The 26,729-nt window shown below is 45.0% G+C and overlaps 1 protein-coding gene across 8 annotated transcripts in view; it reads right to left on the reverse strand.

Annotated features, from left to right (window-relative positions):
- EPHA6 (EPH receptor A6) overlaps positions 1-26,729 on the reverse strand; it is a 1,072,121-nt gene that overhangs the window by 522,562 nt on the left and 522,830 nt on the right. The window lies entirely within an intron of this gene.

Below are 26,729 nucleotides of genomic sequence, written 5' to 3' on the forward strand. Positions count from 1 at the left end.
ATGGTGCCCAGTTCTGGGGATCATCAGTTCTTCCCCCTCGCTGGCTGCTGCAGGGCTCCCTGGCATGTCAAGGGGGCTGGGGTGGCCCGTAGACGTCGAGGCTGTGAAGACATAAGGGGAGAGGGTGGTGCCCTGTCAGTTACATTACTGGGTAATGTGGACCGGTGGCCACATCCCTACTGCCATCACTCTCTGCCTGAGGGGGAGGACCCTGGGGAGACCTGGCTGTTGTGGGGGGGGGCTGGTTCAGCCCCCCCCACCGTCCTCAGGCACGTGCCCTGTGTGGCTGTGTATGGCCCCAGGCGAGGACCCCTGCTGCACACGGGCCCCTCCCTGATGGCAATCACAGCCTTCCCTGTGGCCCCTGCCTCATGGTTGCTGGCCATGAACCTGGGCCTGTGCCAGCAGGAGCTGGGAACCCCACCCCCACATATGCTCAGGATGCCCCATGCCCGGTTCTACCTGAGGGTACATCAGAGGGTTCAGGGAAGGCCTGGATGGAGGTGCCCCGGCTCCCGTCATTCAATGGCACAGTGATGTATATGGTCCCCTCGATGCTGCTGTCCCCATCATCGGCTCTGGGCCTGGGGTCAGTGGAGCTGCGGAGGGTCCCGGCTCTGGATCCTCGCCCTGCACCTCCAGGTCAGCTGGGCTGAGGGTCTCCTCCAGTGGTCCAGTCTCCCTGGGGTCAAGGAGCTGGTGCAGGTGGCAGGCACTGTCCCCAGCCGCCTGACTGAGCACCTTGCGTTCACATACCCCTGGTGCAGCTCCCTGACTTTCAACCCCACCTGGTCGGGGGTCCGGTGGCAGGGTGGCCCCTTACAGTCAGGGTCTCAGCCAGCTGGGCAAAGGCAGATGCCTTCCACTTCTGCCCCTCCACCCTCAGCAGGATGTCATCGTCCTCCCAGACTGCCAGCATGTCCTGGACCTCAGCCTCCAGCCACAGGGAGCCCCTCCTCTTTGGGTGCTGCCTACGGTCCTGGGAGCCCTGCGGCTCCCAGGGGTCTTGCTGGCTGGCCATGGCTCCAGCTGGATACCTTTCTGCCACTCAGAGGGGGTGCCGTAGAGTGTGCAGCTGTGAGCATGTGCTCCTTTGGCTGTCAGCAACCTCAGCTTTCTGCATGGGGTTTCTGTGGCCCTGCAGCCTTCAGGCAGCTGGCGCTGACAGCCATAGAGCCCTGGGTGCTGTCCAGGGCATCTCTGTGCTCGGGGGAGGGGCCAGCTCTGTGGAGGAATTGTGATTGCAAAATGGCAGCCAGGGGAGCAGCTACACAGGTTTGCTTTCAAAACTGACATCGAAATGGGGCATTGCTCCTAAGAGGGAGTGGAACAACGCTTTCGAAATGAGCACCTTTTAGCCCCATGTTGATTTTGAAACGAGCAATTTGTGCGTCGTTGCTCTGCTGCTCATTTCAAAATTGCCCCTCATTTAAAAAAACGCTTTCAAAATTACTTGCTAGTGTGGCCACAGCCATTAGGAGACAAGGAAACATCCTTTCACCCATTTTGCAGATGTAGTAATTGAGTCATTGTACTGTCCTTAGGCGTGTTGCCTGATCTTCATAGTGTGCTTAAATGTATATATTACTCAAAGTTCCAGTTATCACTTTGAGGTTTGACAGGTCCTTGTCCCAGAAACAAACAAGTGGGGAGGGACAGCTAAATGGCTAGAGCAAGATCCTTGTAAACTGAGGGTTATGAGCTCAGTCTCTGAGGGTGCCTTTCAAGGGTCTGTAGCAGGAAGCATTAAAAAAAAAAGTCTGTGAGGGATGGTGATAGGTCCTGCTGTGAGAGCAGGGGACTAGACTCAATGACCGCTTGAGGTCCCCTCAAGCTCTACAACATGTGCATGATATAGATTAGCATCAGTCCCCATATTTAAATTATTCTAGGGTTGGGAACCCTGATGTACACAGTTGTGAAGCTAACACTATAGGTCCTCTTGTATATTTACAAATATAGTTTATTAATACACTCAGCACAGTCACAAACACCCCAACATCACAAGATAGATAGGAAATGTACAGCTATAGTTCTACATACTGACAATTTTTCTTCTACAACAGGCTGAAGTAGTAGCTGTCATCCTCATCACCATCACCTTCCCCATCATCACCAGAGGCCATCATTCTGGCACCTCTCACAGACTAAATCTCCTTCTCCTAATGCCCTCTGCCTCCATTATAGAATGCCACTTTTATAATATGTTACAGTGACATTCTGCATGAGACATATTCAGTAGGGGATGTTTCCCTTTTTCATTATTTGTATTTCCCCCACTTACTAATGGTACAGTATCTTTCTCCTATAGGTCAGTTTATCACTGATCTCAATTTATTACCCCATCCATCAATTCATTATCCTGGTCCTTCATATGGTTATGAATCAAATTTACTGTTTGTATCCTACCCGGTTATACAGTCTGGTCTTAACTGTTTATTTTGGGTTATTCCAAATAGTGATGTACTTGTTAAGTTTGAGAGTATTCTTGGATGCCCATATCCATTGAAGGTTGCCTTGTCTAGGTGAAATGTCGCAGTTGTATGCACACTGACTTTGCTATCTGAGTGAAAGATCCCAGGCATGTATATCCTGGCTTTGCCTTATAGGCCACATCCTGTATGTTAAGCTAAGTCCCTTGCATTACCACCAAATTGCCAAACTACTTTAATATAAATTTAGCGTAACCTATTATAGTAAACATACAGTAAACTCTTTCATATCCAGCAGCCCCAGGACTGGGAGGTTGTTGGATATTCAAATATTCTGGATTCTAGAGAGGTATACCTAGCCATACATGACACTAAAATAACAGATTAGATATTAAGAATCAAAAATGTATGCAGACTACTTTATTTATGAACAATAGTTATTCTGAGTCAAAATACTTAGAATGCGCCCAAATGAAATATTTTGACTTTCTAAATGTTTTTGTTTTTCTAACATGTAAAATCTGACAAAATTAAATTTGTGAAACATTCCAGTGCCATCAAATCTGAATTTTAGAACCAAAAGGAAAAAGTTTTGGACAGGAGAATCAGAAGGTGATGATTATGCTCTAGTCTTGAGAAAGCATATTTCTTTGGTAATTTCTGCTTCTTCCCCCACCGCAACACCCCTAAATCCTGATTCTGAGAACAGCATCCCCTCAAGAAGGAAGTTATCCATCTACCTCCTTGAGATCACAGTGCTTGCAGCGAACTATTTAGTGTAATAGCTCTTCACTCCTGGTCCTGCCATGTTACAGTGGCTGAGCAGTCAGACCATTTGATATATGCCTTCCTCTATAGTCTACACTTTTCCTTCTATGGCTACAATGGCTGGGAAAACAGCCCGTGTAAACACATTTAGTCTTTATTGGCATTGTTGTTCCTGGTTTTCTTGGTTCAAGGACATGTCTGCTGATAGGAATAAGGGGATTTCAAAGTTGGCGGGGTCCTTTTGAAAAGGACCACCATCTGGATGAGCCACGTGGCAGCAAAAAGCAGCAATTTTGAAGAGCCGTGGCTGGCGGCATGCTAATGAGCCACTGAATATGCATTTCGGTGCCTCATTAGTAATCTTCGAAATGGCTGTTTGCATGGCCATTGCGAAGATTTGTGCTAGTGTAGACATAGCCTGGAAGACCTTGACTTTGTGGATGACATTGTGTTGCTTTCCCACACCCATCAACACATGCAGGAAAAGACGCAATGTCTATGCAACTTGGGACACCACATTGGACTGAGAGTTAGGCAAAAAATACTCCAGAGACTAGCAGTAGCAGCATCCTTCAGTCTACGTAGACTATGGATTGCGCCCTTTGTAGTTCCATTTGGGATCATCATTTGCAGCGTCGACTGTGACTGTGAAGGCCCACATGAGAGTGACAGTCCTTGCTGCATCTGTTGCATGTGTAATGAGTGTCTGGCAGGTCCTTACTGTGCTTTCTGTGGGCTCACTTCTCCTCTGCTAGCTGTCTGATCTTCATCTCATCCTTCTGAAGGCTCTTGTGTAGTTCCTGCCTCCATCTGCTGTGATCATCTGCCAGCTCCTCCCAACTGTCTGGCTTGATGTCTACCTCCCTGGGGTCCCTCTTGCAAACATCTTTGTAGTGCAACTGGGGGAGATCTTTTGCCAGAGGCTAGCTTGCCATACAGGATGTCTTTTGGGATCCTTCCATCATTCATCCTGTGGATGTGGCCAGGCCAGCGGAGCCGCCGCTGCCTGAGGAGGGTGTGCATGGTTGGGATTCCAGCTGCTCAAGGACGGTGGTGTTGGTCACTCTGTCCTTCCATGATATTCCAAGAATGCATCTGCGGCAGCGCAAGTGGAAGACGTTCAGCCTCTTTTCCTGGCGGGCATACAGCGTCCAAGTCTCGCTGCCATAAAGGAGGGTGCTGAGGATGCAGGCTCTGTAGACTTGCATTTTGGTGTGGGTGTACAGCTTGATGTTATTCCACACTCTCTTGCTGAGTCTGGACAGAGTTGTGGCCGCTTTTCCGATCCTCCTATTTAGCTCAGACTCCAACGACAGGGTGTCAGTGATGGTGGACCCGAGGTAAACGAACTCGTGGATGGCCTCTAATGAACAGTTGTCAATGCTGATAGATGGAGGGTCAGCAACGTCCTGAGCAAGTACATTTGTCTTCTTTAGGCTGATGGAGAGCCCAAAGTCCTTGCACGCTTTGGAGAACCGATCCAGCAGTTTCTGAAGCTGGTCTTCTGTGTGTGACATGACAGCAGCGTCATCTGCGAACAGAGACTATGACTCTCAACATAGGTTGACTGGCACCAGTCAAAACAGATGATGCAGACCTATCCAGCACAGACAGTTTTACAAACTTAGGCAGCAGCATCTGCCATAATGGAGGCACTAAGAGCAACATCCAGAGCAGATGTCCTCAGAAGCATGACCAGTGTATGGAGATCCACATAGTACAGTGTCCACACCAAGCTTAATCTGTACCAGAGCTGTGTTATATCAACACCACTATATGGCTCAGAGTGCTGGCAGATGACAGCGCACAACCTTGTCAAGCTCTCACCCTTTCACATCACAAGCCCTCACAAGTTACTTTGCATCTTTTGGCCAAAGACAATCTCCAGCTAGGACCTGCTTTTCCAATGGCACCAGGAGAACACAACCACTATCATCATGAGAAGATGCTGGAGATGGATAGGGCCTGTGATGAAAAGGGAGGCGGATGCCATTGTAAAGATAGCACTTCATCATTCATTGAAGAAGGACAGAAACATGGGGGGCCCAAGACAACATGGTGGTGTACTGTTGAGGCAGGTATGAAGAGAATGAACTACAACTGGGGTACACTGGAGAAAATGGCCAAAGACAGACAGAAGTGGAGGACCTTCGTTGCTGCCCTACACGACAGCAGGTGTAACAGGCTTTAACCAAACTAATTAACTAACTAGTACCTGCACTGTAGTCCTTTGAACAATACAATGTCTCATTTGTGGGAGTCAATTTTATTCATACAAACAAAAAATGTGGGCATTTTAGAATAACTGCTACTCATTGATGGTATAAAACATACCAGAGCTTTCAAGTTGATTAAAAAGAAGCACAGTAACACACACGTCCGGACAGAATAAATTAAACTTTACAACCACATAAATACATAATCAGAGGGGGAGGCATGCTAGTCTGTAACCACAAAAACAACAAGACATCCTGTGGCACCTAACAGATTTTTTGGAGCACAAGCGTATGTGGTCAAAGACCTACTTTGTCAGACACGCATCTGACGAAGCGGATCTTTGCCCACAAAAGCTTATACTCCAAAAAATCTGTTTGTCTATGAGGTGTCACAGGACTTCTTGTTGTTCTTATAAACACATAACAGTAGCACTCATTAAAGCTGCTTCCCCATACCCAGGCACATGACAAATTTAGTATACATTAATAGAGTGTTGTTATAAAAAGCTATCAAAACAAAAAGCAGTCTAGTAGCACTTTAAAGACTAACAAAATAATGCTAGGGGATGAGCTTTCATGGGACAGACCCACTTCTTCAAATCATAGTAATACCAGAACAGATTCAATATTTATGGCACAGAGAACCAAAAATAGTAATCAAGTGCTGACTGACAGGTTTATGAATGTCTGTTTTATGCCCATTAATTCTTTGTCTAAGAGAGTTTGAAGTCTGTCCAATATATAAAGCATCTAGGCATTGTTGGCACATGATGCCATATATGATGTTAGTTGAGGAACATTAGAATGAGCCCATGATTCTGTGAATAACCTGGTTAGGTCCAGCTATGGTACAGTATGGGCATAAAACAAAGACATTAATGAGCATAAAACAGACATAAAAACACTCCTGATTCACAAACCTATCAGTCAACACTTGAATGCAGTGGGCCATTCTGTTAATGACCTGAAAGTTTGCGTTTTACTGAAGAGGAATTTTCACAGCAGTTTGGAAAGAGAGGCTGCTGAACTCTCTTTTATATTCAAATTTGACACATTAACACATGGTTTGAACCGGGATGGGAATTTTCTAGGTCATTATAGGGGCTCTTATGCATACTTGGCTTTATCTAATTGTTGACTCCCCCTACCTCCTTCTGCCTCTCTGCTCTCTGATTTGCTCACCTTGATAATATTTTTTCTGATTTGTCAACCTTGATTACTATTTTTGGTTCTCTGTGCCTTAAATATTGAGTCTGTTCTGGTATGGCTATGGTCTGAAGAAGTGGGTCTGTCCCACGAAAGCTCATCACCTAATAAATTATTTTGTTAGTCTGTAATGTGCTACTAGACTGCTTTTTTCTTTTGATAGTATATAGACTAGCACGGCTTTCTCTCTGTTATTATAAAAAGCTGTTTTTCAACAATTTTTGGAAATTTTTATTAAGGCAAAGATACAAGAAAGCATCCACATGCAACATTGGCTGTGACCACACTACCCTCCCTTTCAGAGGGGGCACATTAATGAGGGAGTTCAGAAGATGCTAATGAGGTGCTGACATTAATAAGTGATCTCAAGAAGTTGGTCTGTCCCACGAAAGCTCATCACATAATACATTATTTTGTTAATCTTTAAAGTGCTACTGGACTGCATTTTTGTTTTCATAGTATATAGACTAGCATGGCTATCTCTCTGTTACTATTCTTTTTTTGATAATGTGCAGTACTAAGGCTAACTACTTAAAATAATAAAACCCAATATTCATTCTTCTGTTTAAAATGTAGCTCTTTTACTGGAAAAAAATAAGGAGGCCTGGGGATTTTTTGGGAGCTGACATTTGGTCATAAGATTGCTCTCTCAATAATTTCCTCCAGTAACCATTTAATTTCTGAATCTAAAATTACTCTTTTCCTCCAGCTCCGCCTATGGTGTGTTTCCTTAGAAAAAGAGTATGATGAGTATACAATGGCATTTTACAGTAATTTATAAACACTTATGAACTACCGAAATTAAAGATGTATATACTTTTCCTCCATAAAGGGACCCTCTCACCCAGAGCAATTTCTTTGTCTAAATCCTTCCATCTTTTCAACTGGGTTATTTCTTAAGATTATTTTCAATCTTTAATATTCCTAAAATGCATTTTCTGCTCAGTGTGCAAGAGATATATTTCAGCTAACTAACACTTGTCTTACTTTTTCATACTTTCCCTTGTATTTTTAAATAAAACCGATTTTAAAAAATTCTTTGGTAATTGAGAAAGTGTCAGTAGTTCACACTGTTTTTCTAGTTTCTGAGCAAAGAGACTAGATAGCAATTGTAAGCAGCAGATGTCCATTTTATTATTTTAGGAATGGAGGCCGATTAAATGGAAGTGGGAAAGGATGATGGGGAAGGAAAGAACAGAGGGTCAGGGAATAAAATTATGTACGTGCAGAATTACATGATATTGAAGAGGGAAGCAGAAAGGGAAAAGCAAATGGTCTTCACATCAAAGGGGAGATTTAAAAACACATATTTTGCAAGTACTTAAATACAGATGCAGAGCTAGCACACAGCATATGCAGACTAAGCAATTGCCTATGGGCACCCCCTTATTATTGGTTAATATGTTAACAGATGGGGGAGAAGGGAAATTCTTGCTTAGGGAACACACTGGGTAGCACTACCTCTAAAGATGCAATAAATATGCTTTGTACTGTTACACTGGATATTAATTTTGAAGCTTTGCCCCCATTTTTCTAGAAATATATTTTTGAATATGTTTTATGCAAAACAGGTCAAGTAGCCTGTGATTCAATAGCCTGTGGTCCCCTGAATTGTGTGCATTCTATTCATTTGTGTGTGTGTGTGTGTATCATTCCTGAATATGAAGTTAGAAATATGAATTGTATACTGCTTATTAATTTAGATTTTCTAGTGAGAGCCATTAGAGGTACTTAAGGGACTTAGTGGCCCAGTGCTCTAAACAATGATCTGTACGTGGCTTTGTTTTATTTTCCTGTAAGGTGAAATGCTGGTTGGTCCTACAAAGACACATGACCATGCCATCTTGAATTTGGTATTTTTCCATTGAGATAGGGAGAACTAAACAAAGGATTCCTGCTTTGGGAAAATTCTGTTTAAGAGATGGGACACAATAAATAACTGTCTTCAGACGTCTTCTGCAAATTGCTTCCCCACCCTAAGAGAATACACAAGAAGGTATCAGACCCTGGCCAAAAAACAGCTCTGACATGAAGGATTTTACCTGATATAAGTACTAGAGTGAGAAATATGATCAGTAACAATCTCTCTTGGCGTATTAGGTTTAGCTGACATGTTTTTTGTGTGTTTTATCATTAGTAACCTGCTTTGATCTGACTGTATTCATTTGCAATTACTTAAATATTACTTTTTGTTTTTAACAAAAGCATTTGTTGATTACTGAATCCAGTGTTAAATTGTTACCGGGGGGAAAGCAATGGCTTTGCTTATCTCTTGACTGATAATAGAGCAAACATGAGTTTTCTCTGTGTAAGACTTTTATGCAGAGTAGGACAGATTTATCTGAGTTCTGGTGTCTTTTAAGGGCAGTGCTCCTAGATACTGTCAAGTCCCTGTAAGTGAGCTCTCAGAAAGCTGTTATTAGCATCTGTCCTGCTCTTCTGGGGGGGCTGTTACCCCAACTCTGTGCCTTTGCTGTGGGAGAACAGAACTTCTGGCCCATCAGGACAGAGGGGTGGGTGAGGGGGAAATCCCAGAGAGCAGGTAGGTGCAGACCTGTCCTTATCCATATGCAGAATATGCAACTGTGTAAGGCACCCAAAAATTTGGGGCACCACTCAGTCTTAGGCTGTGCCTACACTAACTAATTCTTTCTAGAGAGTTTTTGAAAAAAGGGGCTCTACTGAAAGATCCCGCGGGGCATCTACCCACAAAAAATATTCTTTCAAAAGTAAATTGAAAGACTGTGGCACTACTTTTGAAAGTGCTCTTCCACTCCCGTTTGAGGAAGAACGCCTTCTTTCAAAAGCTTCTTTTGAAAGAAAAAAGCGTAGATGCTCTGCAAGGCCCTTCTTTCGAAAGAGCAGCCCTCATGGCACCTGTTTTTGGTTTTTTTTTTATTGCTGGCCTGTTCTTTCAGAAGAGGGGGAGCTGTGAGGATGCTTTCTTTCAAAAGAGCAAATCACTCTATCTGCTTTTTTGTGTGTGGACACACTCTTTTGAAAGAAGTTTTATAGTTTTGTTTCTCTTTTGGCCTTCAGGACAGTTCTAATATCGTCTGAGGGAATTCTCTGAAGAAAAGAAAAAACAGATTGCGATAAGTCTACTGACAAGTCAGCTGTTGTGACTGACACAGCATGTGCTGTGTTCCTCTTCCTCTCAGAAGATAGAAGGGATTTTGTATGTACCAAGTGCAAGCTGTCTTGGAAGAAACGGTTAGAGGACTTGAGGAGCAAATATCAACCCTTTGGTCCATCAGAGAAGGTGAAGACTTCCTCGATAGAAGGCATCATTTAGTACTGCAGGAACAGCAGGCTAAGCAACCCATAAGGACAGTACAAACCAAGGAAGAAAACTGTAAGCATGTAATCTCCAGGAGAAGAAAGCCAATTCAGTTATCTCCAATTCCTGTAGAGGTAAGCAACTGCTTTCAACCTCTCTGCAAGGGTGACATGATGGAGAATGTTGTGGCAGAGACCTCTTAGAGAAGGGACCAGATGAAGACCTCACTGACTACAAAGCATGGGATGTGTAGTCCTAGGGATGGCTGTTCTATGACCATGCCCCCCAAGAGAAGAAGATGGGTGCTGGTGGTCAGGGACTCCCTCGTCAGATGGATGACTCCACCCATCTTCTGTCCAGACCTGGAATCTCAGGAAGTTTGCCACTTACCAGGAGCTAAAATCCAGGATGCAACAGACAGACTTCAAAAAACCATCAAACCTGTGGATTATTACCCCTTTTGTATTTCTCCATGTAGGCACCAATAACACAGCAAAGAACAACCTTGAGTGGATCACTGCGGATTATGAAACTCTGAGAAGGAAGATTGAGGAATATGGAGTGTAAGTGGCATTCTCATCTATCCTCCCTGTTGAAGGAAGGGGTCCAGGTAGAGATTGTCAAGTTGTGGAAGTACATGGGTGGTTGCACAGTTGCTGTCAGAGAGAGGGATTTGGTTTCTTTGACCATGGGATTCTGTTTCGAGAACAAGGATCGCTAGGAAGAGATGGGATCCACCTAACGAAGAGAGAGAAGAGCATCTTTGTGGGCAGGCTTGCAAACCTGGTGAGGAGGGCTTTAAACTAGGTTCATTGGGGGATGGTGACACAAGCCCTGAGGTAAGTGGGGAAGGAAGAAGGTACAACTAAGGAGGACCGCTCATTCAAAAGGAGAAAGTAGGTTGAACCTGTCTAACGTGGAACTCTCTTGTGTGGCAAACTCTAATCTGGCATGATTTTAGCTAGCCGGATATGTACGTATCATGGATGCAGCCAAGTGTCCCATGGTCCCATAAGTTTATTTACAGGCACCAGTCCTGGTTCTCATTTAGCTCTAATTTACACCACGTCTTCTCAGAGCCCAGTTAGCACTGGAACTGTTTATAATGTGCTAGACAATATTGTCTCCCAGTGGTCTGGCAAATTCTCTTATCTGGCACAAGTCAGCTCCCATGGGTGTCAGAAGAGAGAGTTTCAACCTGTACCAATTAATTGTACCTATTCCTCATCATTATGGTGAACTTATATCCTTATTTTACAGTTCAAAATACTGAAGAGACAATTGTAAGCAATACCAGAGACATCTTATTTAGTACTCTCATATTCCAGAATGCCTGGGTCTGACTTTCTGATCCACTCATTTGATTTACACCATAATAAAAGTGTAAATGCAGAGTTCATGCAGCAAGTTCAGTTCCTTGAGTCAAAGTTCATGAAGTACTCTAAGAAGCCTTCTGAACTAAACAGCAACAGCTTTTTAGGATTTAGTTGGTGTAGTCTACAGCAGCAGTACAGAGCTAGATGTAAAAAGTAATCAATACAAAAAAATCAAGATGGATAAGAATATTCCCTCCAGTAAATTATCCTTTAGCTATCCTGCCAATTTCAGGTATGTAAGACAAGATGGTGAAGTGGTTTAATAATCTGTGTTACTGAGTAAGCAAGAGAGTGAGATTTCCATAGAGTCTTAGATTTGAACAGCAGTTTTATTTATTTAATATGAGACATTGCACATTGATTGTAAGTCATAAAAGGAAAATTAGAAACCTGGAAGTTTGCTAGGTGTTTTGTTGACTGCTGGAAAATAGGAATCTGTCAAAAGGACAAAAACAGACAATATAAAGAAGAGCAAGAACCAGAGTAGGAGAAAGCCTGCTGTAGCTTGATGTTAATTATGGGATGGAAGTTTAAGAGTAATTAAGAGCCATTGAACCAGAAGAGTAATAAAACAAGAAATCACAAACCAGTGATCCATACTCTGTATATTATGGTATAATGATCAGAAGCTACCCCATTCTAAACATGCAAATCCTGAGTGAGAGTAATGTGCTATTGTTTGCTAGATTACTTTTACACACTTCAAAGCACACTCAAAAAGGCTGTATTGGGTCTCCGTAATCCTGAAAAGAATAAATGTAGCTTTTTGTAACACCTGCATTCCACTGTTTTAATTGCTAAAATGAATTTCCATTTTCCAAATGCATGTTGCTTGCATTGTATGAACACTTCACTTATTTATTTCATTATAGCGCTGGGACTACGCGTTCATTCTTTTCACTTGCATGTGTTGCTCTTGTTTTGTTTATAACTATCTTATTTTAAACTCTTCGGTTTACTCTGATTTTAGCATCTTATGTTAGCCTCATAATTTCTATTTTATAAGTTAATTAGATGTAGGTGTAATAGATATAATTAACTTAAATGTAGGTCCTCATCCCAGATGCACTTAAGAATTCAATGTTTGCAATGTTGTTGTAGTCCTGCTGTTAACAGTAGGGAGAGAGATTTTATTGGACCAACTTCTGTTAATGAAAGAGATGCACCTTTGAGCTACACAGAGATCTTCTTTGACCAATATGAGCTCTGTGTAGCTCCAAAGCTTGCCCTCTTACCAACCAAAATAGGTTCAATAAAGATTCTCTCTTCCACTGTCTCTCTAACAAGCTAAGTAAACTTTCTCATGTGCATATTTACTAACTTCTCACTTGAGTAGTTACTAAAATCTGAAAGAGTGTTCAGGAGTGTTCATATATTCCCTATCCAAAGAATTAGCCAAAAACTAAACATAGCCAAACACGAGACAAAACAAGAGTTCAAAGCCTTCCTTTTCCTGGGAAATGAAGGGAGAGATTAGTGAAAGACAAGTTGATCTGAAGGAGAGAGCATTTCCCACACAAGCAGTTATACCTGCTTTCTACCTTCAATATAATTTTAGTAGCCTAATCTGGGCAATAGACATTTATGAATCCCTGGACAATTGAACTGCTGGATATCTACTATATATTATGAATAACGTTTAATATTCAAGTACTGAGCTGGTGTTAAACTTTATACTGAATGAGCCTAATTATTTTCACTCAAGAAGTCTCTGCTCTTGGAAATTATGAACTTGAAACATATAGCTGTGTCTACACTACAGGTTTCTGTTGACAGAAGTCACTGTCAACAGATATTTCCCAACAGAACACCTATCTACAGAACACATCCATGTCTAATACAGGCTCCCTCTGTCAACGGAGAGCATCCGCACACCCTAACTGTTCTGTCCACAGAGTGGGCTCCAATGACCTGCAAGGCAGGGTTGCATGGATGCCCAGCCCTTCCTGGAGAAACAACCCAGCCCACTCTGAAACAGCCTCCCTCCAGTCCACACTCTGCCCATGCTCATGCTTGCATACATCTTGGAGGGATAGCAAAGCTAGTGCAGGGTTCCCACACTTGAGAGAGACTTTTGCTGGCCACACCCATGCCTGCTGCAGCATGTCATCTCTGTCGTCCTCCTCCTCTTCCTCCGCAGGGAGGAGTCTGACCCCTCCCACGAGGAAGAAGCCATTGCTACTGCTGCCTTGCTGCAACGGCGCCCACGCCCCCAAATCAGCTGGTGTGGCTGGCGCTATGCCACCAGCTCAGACTGGTGGGACCGGCTGGTGAGGGGCAAGTGGGACAACCAGTGCTGGTTCCAGAATTTTCACATGCAGGAGGACACCTCTCTGGAGCTATGCACCTGGCTCACCCCTGTCCTCCGCAGGGAGGACACCTACCTCTGGCTCACCATCCCCCTGGAAAAGAAGGCAGCCATCGCCCCCTGGAAGCTGGCTACCCCTAACAGCTGCTGATCTGTTGGGAACTGGTTCAGCATAGGGAGGTATACTATTGGCTCTGTCCTCATGCAGATAAGACACTCTCAGACTGCAGGCCCTGCCCAGGGCAGCGAGGAGTCCCAGCCCAGGGGGACCCTCTCGGAACAGGGGTGGAGGTGGGAGAGAGGGGAATGGGAAGGGGGAAGCCCTGTCCCAAGGGCATTGTGCCATCCCACTTGCTCAGACCCTGCTGTATGGGGAGGTGACTTCCTGGGAGGAGGCCTACAGGGCCAGGGTGGGCCAAAGTGGATGGGGAAAATCCTGTAGCCAAGGACCTGACCACCCCAATCCCTCACCTGCATGCCCCCCCTCCTCCACCTGCTGCTGCATAGCCTCACCTACCTGGACAATATCGACACAGTGGTGGCCAGATTTGAGGCCTTGGGGTTCCCCAACTGATTCAGTGCCATCGCTGGGACCCACATTACCATCTGTGTCCTAGACCACAGTGCGGCATGGTTCATTGATAGGAAGGGCCACCACCGCAGGCACTTCACTGATGTGTACATGAGGTGGGCTGGCTGGACACATGATGTGAAGGGGTTCCAGAACTCCAGCCTCCTTCGGAAGATGGAGGAGGACACCATTGCTCCCCGCTGGGAGCTGGCCCTCGGTTATGAGGACATGGCCTCTCTGCATGGTGGGGGACACTGCCTACCCCCGCTTGGCATGGCTCATGCAACCTTACTCTGGGCATTTAGACCTCACCCAGGAACTCTTTAACATGTGCCTGAACTGGGCCTGTTTCCTAGTGGAACACGCCTTTGGCCATCTGAAGGCCTGATTCCAGTGTTTACTTACGCAGCTGGATGTAGCCCAAGTTGTGTACCCCAAGTTGTGGGGGACTGCTGTACCCTCCACAATCTTCTGGAGGAGAAGGGGGAGGCCTTGTTTTGCCAGGGGGCCTGCTTGGTGGCCATGGCTATGAGGAGCCTGGTGCAGCCCCTATTCACCAGGCCCACTGAAATGGGCTGTGCATCCAGGAGGCCCTGTGGAAACAGTTCTCCCAGAGACCCCAATAACCCTCCTCCCCACTGTGGAGCACCCACTATGGGGGTTGCAGGCCAGCTGCCCCACCCTATCTCCTCCCTTTGCCCACCCAGCCCTCCACAGCCCCTCCCTAGAAATAGAGACACAGGGATTGTGAATAAATAAACCTTGACTTTTAACAGATGAATGTGTGTGCAAAACCTCAAAAATGAACTATTTACAAAGTGCAGGGGGGGTGAAATATGTACAGTGAGGTTGGGGCTTGGAATGGGGGTGGGGTGTGCAGGCCTCACTCTATGCAGGGGGTGGAGGTTTATGACCCCACAGGAGAGCAGGGGCCCTAGTGGTGCTGGCCAGGGGATACTCTCCAGCCACTGGTTCGGGGTCCCTATCAGTGCTGAGTAGGGGCTGGTGGCATGGGGAGATGTGGGCAGGGAGGGGTCATGGAAGGATCAGGTTCTGCTGTGCAGGTTTGGGGATGGGGGGCATTGGGTCAGGCAAGGACAGAAATCCATCAGCGAAGTCAAGGACAGCTGAGGGGAGGCCTGGTGTGGGGAAGGCAGTGGTGAGGGGCAGCAGGCATAGGTGCCTGGCCCAGCTGGTCCCACCAGATGGCAGTGGTGCTGTCCAGATGGGACATTAGCTGGTGCCATGCCTGCGCCTGCCACCCCCAGTCCCTTGCACACCGTGCCTTGTCAGCCTTCATCTGCCGTCCCATAATGTCAGTGATCCACTCTCCCTGAGGGCCCCCCCGGTCCTCCTCCACCCAGCGATAGGCCCTCCATTCATGGGGCTGCCCGCACCACCATGGCACTGAGCCAAGCCCTGGCACGAATGGTCCTGCGGCCATGTCTGGCTCTAGCTCTGACTCCAGGCCAAGCTTCTCCCCGGGTCTGGCTGGCTGGCCCTGGCAAAGAGGTAGGGCCAGCCCAGCCCACTGACAGTCCAGCTGCAGGGCGGTGGGGGAGACAAGACGGTAAGTCCTTCCCTTCACCTGGTCCCCAGGTCCTCCCACCCCTCCTCTCCTGCATGCATGCAGCTCGGGCACTGTCCATGGCTCTGGGTGCTGCCTGTGTCCTGCAATCATGCCTGTGAGTGAAAGGTCACAATCCGTGGTGGTGTGTCTTGGATTGGGCCCTTCCCCATGTGGCTTTCCCACCACCAGCCATGTCAGAGCAGGCAGCCCCCTCCCCTCAGGGCCTTGTCAGCTTCCCATGGGGCTGATAGGAGGCTGCTGCCTGTGCCCTGCAGCTGCTTGGTTGGACCGGGTGGACCATGTTGCCCTGAGCACATGTGCAGGTGCTGGGTTTGCAGGGTGGGATCCTGCTGAGCTGGCCCAGTAGGGATTGCAGCATGCCTCACCCTCGTCTGCCCCTGAGCTCTGGGGTTTGTGTCTTGTGGGGTACTCACCAGCAGGAACCTTGGAAAGGTCCAGTCAGGCCCTGGAGGTGTCCTGGCTGGAGGAGGGGCCTGACTCCAAGCTGTTGGGCAGGGTCCCATTGCAGGCCAGGGAGGTGGTGTTGCCCTCGCCTTCAGGCTGCTGCTTCCCTGGGTGCCTCACAGGTGTCCAGGAAGCTCACGGTGGGCGAGGTGTCCTCCACCTGAAGGAGCTCATGTAGCTCCCTGTAATAGGGACAGCTGGGCCGCCATGCCCCTGAGCAGCGGGCATCATCCTGAGCCCAGGCAGAGCTGTCCCGGAGTTCTTTGATTTTTGCCCAGACCTTCTCCATGGTCCAGGTGGAGTGTCCCGGCTGCCTGGCTGTTGCAACCTGGTTGTAGCCTGGGGCATTCCACCTCTTGGCTGCTGGGTCCAGCAGCACTGTCTTCTCGCCAAGAGGCTGATGAGGTCTCAGACCTCAGTGTCTGTCCAGGATAGGGCACGCTGCCTTCTGGCCAGGAGTGTGTCCAGGAGCTCCTGTCCCTGGCGGGCTGGGCTGGGCTGGGCTGGGCTGGGCTGCTGCCATTGTTGTGGAGTGGCTGTGGGCAGGCTGCAGGCATGCTGACTAGGCTGCTCACATGCTTCCTACTTCCTGGTATGGGGTTTCCAGGGCTCCCGTAACTGTAAGTCTGGCTGGAGGAGTAGAGCATAGAGATCTGCTTACAGTGGACAGAGTGTCTCCTGGCACCAGGTGGCTGATGCCATAGAGGACCTCTCTGTTGACAGAAGAACATCTACACTATTATTTTGTCAACAGAATCTGTTGATAGAGGCGTTATGACATGACATAACTGCTGGGAAAACTGCTGCATTCTGTCAACAGATTCTGGACAGAACACATTTGTAGTGTGGACTCTCCCTAGTTTTGTGGGCAGAAGGCCTCTTCTGTTGACAAAACTTTGTCTTGTAGACACAGCTTGTATGTATCTTTTAAATTGTATTGCTAGCACCAACTTCATATCAAGATGCTTAAAAGTGATAAGGTAAAATATCCTCAACTTTGTCAGAACTACTGTGTTTTTTTTAAATACGTTATCAAATGAGAAGGCTAAAACCTAGTATAAGAATCTTCACAGTTAAATAAGATTGTGAATCCATAGGTTGGAAAGACTTAATATATGGAGTCTTTTCCTTCTTGCTTTGTAAAGCATGGTCCATTCTGCTCAATGCAAACCTTTCCAGCCAACCACCCTCAATGACAAAATACCCACCCTTAAAGGAACTAACATCTTTTTTAGGGGGAGGGGAAATAAATTACTGCAGACATTGGGGCGGGCAAAAGAATATCAGGACTGAAGTATTATCTCCTCAGGCAAATAGCATATACTGGTTCACACCAGGTTCAGAAACTCAGGAGACAAATGAAAGAGGTATAAAGGGTCAGCCTGTACTGAATTAGTGGGCCATCATTTTTGGTATACCAAAAGAAAACTTGAGGAATGGAGGTAAAGTCCGACTCTGGTGAATAAATCACAATGCTTTGCAGGGGGACTTCAACCTAATCCTAGGTCCGGAAGGAGAGTTGGCTGGACTTTGCCAACAGAGAGTTCAAGGTCAGTGGCCTAGGACTTAATGGTATGTTCAAGTGACACTCCTTTCAGGAGTCAAAAGTCCAGCTACCCTGAAAAAAAAGTTTCCCCAATCTCCTTAGGGTTTTCATTCCCCCTTATGTTACTACCACGTAGCAGAGGGACAGTACTATAGATTTTATTCAATTCCTTCCTTCAGCTCCAGGGTTTCCAGAAGGGAGGACAGGGGGTAGAGAAAATGCACACATATTCATGCATAGAAGGTGGGAGCAGGAAATGGGGATGTGGTGATGTTATATTTTACACTACCGCATTGTGCAGGGTTGGTGACGTTTTGAATGCTGCTCTACTGAAAGTCCCCAAATAAACTCTGCGTGTTTGGGGTGAATCATTTCCCACCAAAGGACTGTATAAAATTCACTACTGCAAAGATGTTTAAAATAAGAACGTTATGAGGGCATTAAGGTACGTTAAGCTATTTTAAAAAGCTGAACTGCTAAAAATCCTTGCTACGTCTAGTATTTTGTTCAAATATACAATATATTCTCGCTTTTTATATTACAAATGATAGGTCTTGCATTCCTGGTTTTTGCTTAATAATCCTTTTTGGGACTAGTAATCAAATTTACATCTCTGGTGGGTTTTCATTTAGTACCTTTGGAATGACAGACTAGGATATAAACATTTTTTCTTCATGGAATTCAAACACTATTTAAAACGGTTTCATCTTTCTACCCGGATTTATATTTGTTAAGAGAAGAAATGTTTAAGGGGAAAAAAGAAGTTAGGGCAACAGTGGAAGTGAGCAGGGCTGTGTCATCCTACTTCTGGTCTACATCCCAACTCTATCACACAGCTGGCAGATTCTTAACCAGACTACTAGTCTGTGCCAAAAGGGACAAAACAAGGACAACAGGAGTATTCTAATGTAGTAACAGAAGTTGCCTGGGAAAGCATACAGAGCACATCTTGTATTCTAGTTGACACCAAGTAGTGCTATGCATCTGTAATTTTCAGACGTGTCTCCAGTAATTCCCCACAAGCTTCTTGTCAACCAAGCACTTACTTGATAAATAGTGAACATCCTACAGCTCAAGTAATGGATCCTAATCAGTCCCCTTCACATGCCATAATTAAGCCACACAAACATTACACACAGAAACACAGTTAAATTCTCAGTCACTTATTAGTGACTTTGGGGGAGAACAATAGACTGACCCCCTCTGAGAAGGGAAATGGAAAAGAAGATTTTCAGCACAATGATTAAGGATCACCGAAACTGAACAAAAGCAATAGATGTGTCCATCATTCACAGAGTAAGACCCCTTAAAAACAAAAAGCATGGAACAACCTCAGTCCTGCAATACTAAATCAGTGTAAATGGGGTATGAACCCTCAATCAGCTATATTTCTCCATACCACCTAAAAATCAGTCCCAGTAATACAGCTGCTGCCCCATGTACCTGTTTCTAATACACAACTTCAGTACACAGATGTATGTGAACAAGCCTTAACCTTAACTGAACAAGTGAAAAAATCTACTCTAACCTATTCAGCTCCACTAGCTCCTTCCAGCTCTCACAGCCCACATCCATGCTAGGGGACTGGACAGTAGGTAAATGAATTGGTGTGAAACACAAGCATATGCACCTACAACACAGCATGTTTACACCTGCCATGCTGTTTGAGGTGCAGCTTTACTCCACACACATCCCTTTACTGTACGGCACCACTACAGCCACCACCATCTTTAAGCCACCTACTCTACAGTTTGTGGAATGCTCTCTGAAGTAGGGACCCAGAGGCGCTTTGAAATGCCTTTTGGGTGTCCAGTCAGCTCATGTGAAAAATCAAATTAATAATTCCCTGAAGGAGAGAAAGAAAAAAAAACACACCCAGACATATTGACAGATACCACATCATTTCCAATTCCTTTTCTCAAAATGGAGGCCAGGAAGAACTGTTAGCTCTTGCTCCCTACTCAGCTTTCAAAATCTTGAGCAGAAGCCTTTCCTTTCTAGGAGGCATATGGGGTTGCTGTGATGAAGCAGTGGAGAATGCTCCAAAGCAGTAATGGAGAGTAGAGACCAAAACTAGCACTGAGCTGAGTTACTTTTGCAACTACCTTGCTACTCGTGTCTTTGGGACTGCTGAATCAGGAAAATACTTGAGGAGAATGAGCACCAGCAGGGAGACTACTTTTGGATTCAAATCACACAGAATGGTAGAACCAGTTTTTCTGGAGATTAAATGAGCAGCCAGGACTGTTAACTTCAAAAGTAAAAGGGAGAATTTTCTATACCTCTGTTAAGATCTCACCCTGACATTGCCTGGCCACAGCAGGAGGATGAGAACTTCACTCAGCATAGAAAAGAGAGGTGACTGCCTTGTGACAGCTGGCCACCTAGAACAGCGGTGGCCCTGCAAGCCTTGGTGGAGTTTCATGGCAGGCACCTGGACATTTATATCAGAAGGCCTGGTAAAAATGGAATTTTGCAAATTCTTGCATCATATATGTCTTTCCAAGAGAAGGAATGGAACATCTCTAGAATGCATAACCCTATGCCCAAAAGCAGCCAACTAGGATAGGGGTTGACAATTTTTTAGAGATGTAATTATTCAATCTTCTGCAAAACATTAATGAAATATTTTAAAGCAAAATTTTAAACTACGTCCTGTAGACTAAGACAGTAAGTTTAAAAACACATGGTCTATATCCAGACCATAGTTCTTGGTGAACCTACGTACTCACTTTCCCCACTACTCGTGAAATTATTTCCAGATTATGTGAAGCTAGAGATATTCCAATTCTCATGTGCACTCTGCAGGCAAGAGGAAGGTGCTGGAGCATTCTTTTGGCAGGTAGAAAGGGAGAAATACCTGTTCCCTGCCAATAACAGGTCAGTGACTATCATACTAATATCTCCAGTGTGTATTCAAGTGAGAGCAAAGACATGGTGTTCCATAACCAGAGGAGCAAGGAGGCTGCTGGACTTGCTGCAATTTACACAAAGCCAGATAAACAAGCTGTCACAATTGACGCCACTACCCATAACCATCCAACCTACACTTGGCGTACTGCTCAAAATCACAAAAGCTCCATACACGCACTTACAGTCTGACAGTGGGAAATAGGGATCAGCCATGCATACCAGGGAAGTGCTACATTTATTATTTGCAGTCAACTTTTACAAGGTAAGGTGGCTTTGTCTTTACAATACAATTAACTCCACTCACTTCATTTTGATAGGAAGCAGATTTATAGGGTACAGAATTTTCTAGTCCCAGCATACACTCACACCTGAGATGCCTCCTCATGGCTAGGTCTGACCATCAGCTCTCATCTTGGCTGGGGCCCCTTTGATGTTACAGTAGTTCCACATTTCAGGACTGCAGGTGCTCTCTCTTCCTTACTCAGCCTTCCAGCAAGATCACTGTATGATTTTCCATATCTAGAGTAACCAAGTCCCCCTCGACAATCCATCCATGAACAGTTTCAGGCAGCCTTCTGTAATTCCTGGTCTGTGCCACTTTCCCAGTGGCTGATAATGGGCAGGTCTTTGTTCCCCTACTTTATAGTCCTGTTCACAGATCCCATCAGCAGCCAGAGTAACACAGTCTCTTTCCTTGCTTCTCTTTCCCTGGGCTGCTACCAGAGTATACCCTCTCCAGAGGCCTTTTTTTCCCAGCAATCTTTTGCATAAACCTCTTCTACCACAGAAAGACTCTCAGAGCTTTTGTTCCTTCTCTGGCTTCCTCCTAGCTTCCTCTCTATACCCAGAGAACAGTAACAAACTCCTTCCTTGCAACACTCTTCTATCCAGCTAGGCTTCATTTCCAACTAGAGCTTAGCTTTCTCCAGGTACAGCCTTTAAGGTTAAATGGCCTCTTCTCAGCTCTCTTAAACCCTTTAGGGTCGGTGTGGGGTGAGCACTCCATTACCAGTATAAGTACTTTGTAGGTATTAAGATAAAAGGCAGAATAAAATGTGATTGCTGGCAGATAAGAGCAGTGTGCTAGTTAGGGGCCATTCTCTAGTGAGTGGGCTAACACAATGTTTTCAGCATGGTGCTCAGCGTTTAATATCTTGCAACAAAACAAACTTATCTTTAGAGGAGGGTATATAGGGGTTCCTGATCAGTTTCTTTTCTCTGCTCGTCTGCCATTAGAGTCCAATCCATATGATATGGCTAAACCAGCTGCTGTGCACACTGAGCGGGTGTGTTTTACCCTGAAAAAATGCCCATACAGAAGTCAGGGGTGTCAAACCTGAGGAAGTTCCATAACGAGAATTAATTGGAGGACCCATGAAGGGGCTTGGTAGCTACCATATATGCTTCAGAAACAGAGAGGAGGGGAGAATAACAGAGGGAGAAGAGGAAGGGGGATTGGCAGGGCGGGGAACGAATTGGACATTTCCGTGTTTGTGTGAGGCTGAATCCCTCTCCCCTCTGGGTACTAATCAACAATGCAGAATCCTTGCTTAAAAATTAGCCCGCCTGAATTTCCTATAAATTTCAATACCTACCATAAGCAATCACTTGTCCCTCCACTTCCTGCTGTACCAGGTTGGTTACAGTTTACACAATAATGCATGGACACTGGATTTTATAAACAGGACTTAGACATTTTGAAGCACTACATAGGCTTCCTTAGAATAATATCTCATCTCCACTTGGTCATCCCACAATCAGCTGTAGACCGAAATGTGCCTTGTGACTGTGTTCAGCAGACCCTACATTCCCTGTCTCACCAGAGGGTTAGCAGTAAATACTTGCTACCTCCACGCCACTCCCAGCATGTGCTGAGAAAGGATCTTCTCAGGCATCCTGGCAAAGCAGAGTGAAGTGAGTCACTTCTGAAAAAGCTGGCTGGTAGGAAAATAACACACAAATTAGTTCCATACCACATAAAGCACTATGGCTATATCTGCACTTGCCCCCTTGTAATCAGCTTGATCAAAGATTACTAATGAAGTGCTTCAATGAATATGCAGCACTTCATTAGGTTAATTCTTCCTGCAGTAACTTCTAAGTGTCAAACTTCAAAGTGCCAGCATGCACGTAGCCACGGGCCCTTCCAAGTGCCTTCACTCCCCAGAATTTTGGGGAGTAAAGGCACTTGGACACAGTGTGGGCACTTCAAAGTGCCCGCAGTTACACACATGCCGGCACTTTGAAGTTTGATGCTTTGAAGTTGCTGCATGGAGAATTAGCCCAAAGAAGTGCTACATATTCACGCAGCACTTCCTTAGCATTGTCTGATCAGGCCGATTACCATGGCCCCTTCAAAGAAGGGGGCAAGTGTAGACATAGCCTATGTCTTCCATTAATATGACTTCTGGAAAATTATACAAGTTGAAACTCTCAAATCGGGAACTCTCTTGTCCGACAAACTCCGTAATCTGGCATGATTTTAGTTAGTCGAATGTATGCTTACCATGGGTGTAGCCAAATTTCCCATGGTCCCTTACAGTTTGTCGCCAGCCACCAGTCCTGGCTCTCAGTGTTCTGTGCTGTTATTTAGCTGTAATTTACCCCATGTGTCTTCTAAGAGCCCAGTGAACAGTGGAACTGCTGATAATGCTGCTAGATAATATTGACCTCCTGTGAGCTGGAAAATTCTCTCATCTGGCACTGGTCAGGTCCCAAGAGTGCCAGACAAGAGAGGTTCAACCTGTACATTGGTTTGTTCCTAGTTCAGTGGCAGGGCTGTGCACAAAGGGAGGCAAGCAGAGACACACTGCTCCTCCAAGAATCATTGGGATGCACAGAACTTCTTGGGCCCCAGAGCTGTGAAGGCAGGGAAGTGAGAGTGGGGTGAAGGGTGGGATGAAGATTGATGCCATCCTTGGGCCTGGGTACGGGGGAGAGTAAAGTGAGTTCCTGCTGGGGCAGTGAAGGGGGAGAGAAGAGCAGATTCCTGCCAGGAGGAGAAAAGAGGAAGCTTGTGCTGGGGCTGGGGCAGTGAGCTCCTCCCAAGCCTAGGTGGGGAGGGGTGAAAACCAACTGTTATGGGGGAGGGCACAGAATAGCCCCTCCTCAAAGTGGTCAGATTTAAATTCATGCACATGCCTCTGTGCTGTAGAGTCCAGAGAACAAAGAAGACTACGCACCATCGTGGCTATGGTGTCATTAGCACTTGGCTAGAGGAGACTGTCAAGCTGAAAGACCATCTGGTGCGTCACTTTTTGTGCAAAGGAAGTCTGAGTCAAACAGTGACACCCTTGTGCATATGCTCATGTGGTTTGTTACAAGCAGGGCTTGAGGCTCAAAATGGTGGTTATTGTCCCAAACTTTAACCAAAAAGACCAGAGTGGATATAAATGGGAACAACCTGGCATTCCCTTACCCACCAGCAATATTTCACACTGACTCATTCACATGATATTCTTCCCCTGCTCTCTCTTGCAATACAGAGGGAGACCAGAACCTGTGAGGACCTGACCTGATTTTGTGATGGATGGCTCTTTGCCCCTTTAGTAATGGGGTTTATGTTGGAGATTTTGTTTGTGGCGAACTTCGTACTTTGTTCTGCTTCAAAGACAACATTACAGCTGATGGCTGTTTCACTGTGCTGCTGCCAAGGCTGGAGACAACGGGCCCTGGAGAGAGAATGGAAGGAGCTGCCACCAACTGACTGACAGGCCTAAAAACACGTGGGAGTGAACTAGTACACAAGGAAAAGCAGCTCAGTACAAAAAGAAATTAGGAGCCCATTTATTGTCCAGGAGATATTTTATCACCTGCCACTCTCCATGTCATTGAAACAGAGTGGTAAATTGAGGTGAGTGAAGGGAACTCAGGTATGTCAGTAATGGCTGTTCCAGCGAGGGGCTGAGAGGAACACGGCAATTCCAACCCCTGTACAAAGCATTATTAGCTGCTGTGGAGGAGGATGAAAAACCGTAGAGTTATTGCTCCCGCTTTTAGGTTTCTCAATGCATTAGCTATTTTATGTTTTGTACTGGACAGCAAACAGTATATGTTAAATTCATGTGCGTTGTGTAACTGGCAGAAAGGACAGTGTTCTGACTGAAAGTAGCTTTTTGTGCATGTAAAATCTGTACTTATCAAGTATTTCATCAAAGATGAAGCACAACTATTTGTATTTTAATGCCTGAGTTGTGGTTATTAGCCACTTACCTGTAATAAGGATAACACACAGCCCCACCACCCCATGAAGACATCTGTGAGGGATTTTAACTTTTTGAGACAGTGGCAATCCTGTATGTCACCAGCAAGTAGGAGGGGCATGCCGAATGCATGGCCTTCAGGAGCTCCCATCTGCACACTCTGCAATCTCTGGGGCACTAGAGAGGAGTCAGGCCCAATTTTCCTCTAAGTATTTTACCACCAGGACCTTGCAGTGTAAAAATAAGGAAGAATTAACCTTTTATGGGTTTCCCACCAGCTTTCAAGTAACATTTTCAGCCACCTGTACTGAACATATACCTCCCTGGGGAAGCCTTTACTAGTCCCTTGGCAAGTCACTTTACATATTCCACAGTCTTTGTCATTTAAAGAAATAACAATCTGCTAAATCCAAATCTGTTCTTGAAAACACATACACTTGTGTATGAATCTGCATGAGTCAAGTACCTGTTTGCTCCCTAATGCAAATGTATTATGTAGTTATTTTCAGGCAGACTTTTCAGTTAGCAAATATGTCTTGTATGAAGAAATCTGTCATCATTCGCAATCAACTCCCCATTCTTAATTTTTAAATATAGATTTTTTATTTATACATGAAATATTTATTTTAAAAATATAAAATTACGCACTCCCTGCCTGATCATCCTATTGTTTAAAAATGTTTTCATGCCTTGTTTGGCTGACATCATAAATCAATTATCTCCTTTTTCCTGGCATGAGCCAAACAATTCATGAGAGCACTTTATAAAACCTAATAAAAGGAGACTTTTCAAATATAAAGAAATTTCAGCTACAGGCAATTACTTAGAAGAGTGACAACAATTCAGAAAAATTCATTCAGGGAAGTAATTTTAAATAAATAGTCAAAGAAGCAGAACAGAACAGGTAGGACAAGGACAAGTAATGCTGAATCAGAGGATGACAGAGCACAGCCAAACCAGACATGAATTTGCAATTCAAGATTGCAATAAAAAGACCAATGAACTATGGTGTTCATATGCATAGAAATGCAACACGAGGCTCTTGACATATCATTTGGGTGCAAGTGTGTCAAATGATGTATTAATGTCTGGGAACCTTATTGCAGAACGTTGGGAACCATCTGGAGGCAGTTCAGAGAAAGCAACAAAGATGATGTATTGCACTGGAGAGATTGATTTACAAGGAAAGCTTAAAATAGAACATGTATAGTTGGGCAAAGCAACAGCAAACAGAAGGACAAGAAAATATTTTTCAAATATTTAAAAATCATTATGGTAGGCTGGGGGATGGGCTAGGGTCTGCTGGGAAAATTTAGGCTGCATAACAGGAAAAATAAATCCCTGACAGCCAAATCTATTCTGTTGTGAAATATTCTCCCAGAGGACAGGGAAGGTCCACCAATTCTGACATTTACATCTAGATTAGACAATCCACTAATACAATATAAATTATGCAGAGAACAATCCTGCATTGACAAAGGGTTGGAGTGGGTGACGTAAAATGAACACACTTTTCCACCTTTAATTTCTAAAATTCAGCAAACAGCAGATAAAGCCATCTTTCTCTGAGGTTGGTCTCAGATAGTGGAATCTTGAATGGTACATGCCTCTAGAAATCATAATTTCACCTGTGATAGTTATACATGGACTGTACAATTTCAATTCCTGCATTTCCTTAAGTAATCCCTAGAAAAGAGATTTCCTTTATCTGAATGCTGAAGAAGTGGAACTATATTATCTGAATCACAGGTGTGTCTTCAGGGAAGAGAACAAATTACCAAGATTGCTATTTATAGCACATTAAGGCCTAAGGGTATGTCTTAAGAAACAGAAAATGCTACAGGGTTCTTAGTTATCTTTTGTCGTGTAATAGCAA

This window comes from Carettochelys insculpta, chromosome 1 (genome assembly GCF_033958435.1).
Source record: "Carettochelys insculpta isolate YL-2023 chromosome 1, ASM3395843v1, whole genome shotgun sequence".
Classification (NCBI taxonomy): Eukaryota; Metazoa; Chordata; order Testudines; family Carettochelyidae; genus Carettochelys; species Carettochelys insculpta.